Below are 3,787 nucleotides of genomic sequence, written 5' to 3'. Positions count from 1 at the left end.
TGTTTATGGGCATGTATTTGTGTGTGTGTGTGTGTGTGTGTGTGTGTGTGTGTTTGTGTGTGTGTGTGTGTGTTTGTGTGTGTGTGTGTATGTGTTTGTGATTTTGCATTTGTGTTTGTGTGTGTGTGTGTGTGTCTATGTGTGTGTGTGTGTGTGTGTGTGTTCTCCTGCTGTAGTGAGGGTCTGTGTCACCACCCCAGTGATTGATATCTCTTTTCTGGCTTGTCTTTTTCCGTCCCTGCAACCCCCACTCCTCGCGCCTCTGATTTCCCAGCAGCTTTTGCAGTCGCTGGGACCCCCCCCCCCCCCCCCCCCACACACACACCCTGGGACCCCGAACCTCACTATGCCCCCCCCCCCCCACACACACACACACCCTGGGACCCGAACCTCACTATGCCCCCCCCCACACACACACACACACACACCCTGGGACCCGAACCTCACTATGCCCCCCCACACACACCCTGCCTCCCCCCCCCCACACACACCCTGCCTCCCCCCCCACAGACACACCCTGGGACCCCCACCCTGTGCCCCCCTCCCCACCCTCTCTGTAACCACCCCGCGCCCCCGCCCTGCTCTTCCTGTGATAGCGCTGGGGTGCTCTGGGAAAATGGCCACACCTGGAAATATAACAACAGGGACGGAAATAAGGGCTTATATTTAGTCTTCAAACAGATGCCTCTATTCAAAATAGACCATAATGGGTGGGGGGCAATACCCAGTAAGTTCATCAGGATATTAGATTATAAGGTTACACACACACACACACACTCACATGCGCAACCCCAGAGGTTACAATATCTGACCTGTGTATTTTTAAATGGTGTGTGCAAGAATACGCTAGTGCTCGTCCAGCAAGCATTGAAAAACAATTTTGTTGACAACAGCAAATATGGGCAGATTGTTGCCGCTACATGGTGTGGACTCACATGCTGCTCTGGAGATGATGGGTTAAAGGGGGAAGCACATGGTCCAACCACACAATATTGCGGTAACACTTTACTTGACAGTATCAACATAAGAGTGACATGACACTGTCATGAACACCTGACACATGAAACCTAACCCCTTTATCCATATGGTCTTCATGAAAAATGTAATTAAAGTTTTAAACAACTCTGTGTCTTTTATCTCTCTTTTCAACCTTATTTTAGATTTTTATCTTACCCCTATCTATTTATTCCCCAACATTCTTTTAGATTTTTACTTATAATTTCTTAAACTTTTATTGACTTTTAGATGGGAATAATGGGGCGAGAACAACTGGCCAGTGCACATTATAGCAATAAATAAATACATAAATAAAATAAAATAAATAAAAAACATAATTCTAAATTCCTTAACCCTAACCCTAACCCCAATCCTAACCTTAACTTGTTATGACAAAAACTGAATGTCACATAATAACAGAAACGTTATGTCATAAACGTTTATGACTTGTTAATGACAGTGTCATGTCACTCTTATGTCGACACAGTCAAGTAAAGTGTAACCAATATTGATTTAAAGCAACACTAAAGCACTTTTCCTGTCGGAAGCATGCTATTTGTTTATCTAGCACCGACTTTGCAAATAACATGTCTACAGACACGGCAGAGTATGTTGCATGATTTAATGAAAGTATGATGTAGCCTTTGGCTAAAAATGCGTCAGCCTAATGTAATGTAATGTAAATGTAACAATATATAATGAATGCTGCACATGGACTGCATTGTATATTGGAACAGATTGCTTTGACATATAGGAACCAGAATCACGGGCGTAGTAGGCACAACTAAAGCTCTGGTATGGTGCTTTCTTCAGGTGTGAGATAGATGTCTAGCCTAGCCTGGCTAGCGCCACCACTTCTCAATGAGACGTGGTCTGGGAACCAAGCGTTCATTTTCTCGTATTTGAAAAAAATGCCCAGATCCGTTTATTGGGTGCCACGGATGTCTATCAAATGCGTCTGTGCATAGCTCATCATCGTCTTGCTTTCCCCCTTGTTCTGTGATTGGTCTCCTATCTCAGGCGAAAATTTGCTCCATGGTCTCCAGGCTGCCTTAGCAGCATGAATCAAATCGCGCGCAAGGCAGCATGGGAACACCCAGGCTATGTCTAGCCTATGTGGAGAACAGAAAAATTGTTCAAAGCAAATGACCCATTCATAGCTCTGATACTGTGTCTACTTCAGATGTCTATATGTCTGTAGGTATAGATTGTATACCGCGTTGTCTATTGCTACAACTACTGTACATGCAAGCTATTGCCTGTTGTAGGTGTGATATATGTGTTATTGTATAAGGAGGAGAGCCGTATAGCGATCGCCACTGCGGGGAAGAGCTCTCAATTCTGCCCTATAGGGAAAAGCTCTTTCATCTGAGTCCCAGCACAATCAATAATTCACCACAGACTGCCATTATATCCACACTCTAGATTACATTCTGCTGATGTACACACTGGAGAGGTGTGTGTGTGTGTGTGTGTGAGAGAGAGAGAGCAAGAAAGAGTGTGTGGGAGTGTGTTTTTGTGGGAGTGTATGCCTGTGTGTGTGTGTGTGTGTGTGTGTGTGTGTGTGTGTGTGTTTGTTTTTGTGTGTGGTTGAATGGGTCAGTGTATGCGTATAGTGTGTGTGTGTGTTCGTATGAGAGAAAGAAAGCATGTGTGGGAGTGCGTCTGTGCATATAAGGGAGTGTGTGTGTGTGTGTGTGTGTGTGTGTGTGAAGGTTAAGGGCATAGGTGTAGTGTTGCTCTAGGCCAGTGGTGTTGTGTTGAGGGATGTGAGACACTCAGGCTATAAACAGGAAACTCATGTCACCGTCTGGAGCATCGCCAGCCATGGGTCAGCAGCTAGCTCTGTGTGTGTGTGTGTGTGTGTGTGTGTCTGTGTTTGTGTGTGTCTGTGTGTGTCTGTGTGTGTGTGTCTGTGTGTGTCTGTGTGTGTGTGTGTCTGTGTGTGTCTGTGTGCTGTGTGTGTGTATTCGGGGGGGGGGGGGAGTGTATGGTGTAGAAAAACAAATGGCTGTGTCTTAGCATATAGTGCGCATGTGTGTGTGTGTGTGTGTGTGTGTGTGTGTGTGTGTTTCTGTGTGTGTGATAAACTGTGGGTAACCCTGCACCCTTCACTCTCCCTCTCTCTAATTCCCATAGAGTAGCTGTGGTATTACTGTTGCTTTCCTGTCTTAAGAGCTACACACACACACACACACACACACACACACACACACACACACACGTCTCCTGGCTGCCCTTAAGAGCTTCAAACTAAAGCATTGCTCGGCGCCTAGCCTAATCCTTACTCATCACACACACACACACACACACACACAGAGAGAGAGAAACACACACACACAATCATCATCATACTCAAACTCAGTCATCACAAACATTCACATCTCAACACACACACACACACACACACACACACACACACACACATACATATGCACACACAGTCATCATCATACTCAAACTCAGTCATCACAAACATTCACATCTCATCACACACACACACACACACACAGATATACACACACGCATACACGCACACACACACACGCACACACACCATACATAACATACATCTATCATACATAACCCTGCTGCTACACCACTTTTTCCTCAAGCAGCACATTTAAATCATACTCTGCATTCATGTCTCATGGTCTACTTATGAAGTAAAATGGGTCTGCATCCTTCCAGACTTGTACTTATTTATTCTTAATGGAGTATTGCTCTCCGTAATATGCGTGAACGTGTGTGTGTGTGTGTGTGTGTGTGTGTGACTGAGTGTCTGCGCTGT

This window comes from Alosa pseudoharengus, unplaced genomic scaffold, assembly GCF_046254945.1.
Source record: "Alosa pseudoharengus isolate Yale_2024_CS ecotype anadromous, Long Island Sound unplaced genomic scaffold, YU_APseudo_1.1 YU_APseudo_1.1_scf_20, whole genome shotgun sequence".
NCBI classification, from domain to species: Eukaryota; Metazoa; Chordata; class Actinopteri; order Clupeiformes; family Clupeidae; genus Alosa; species Alosa pseudoharengus.
This window is presented reverse-complemented; position numbering follows the sequence as displayed.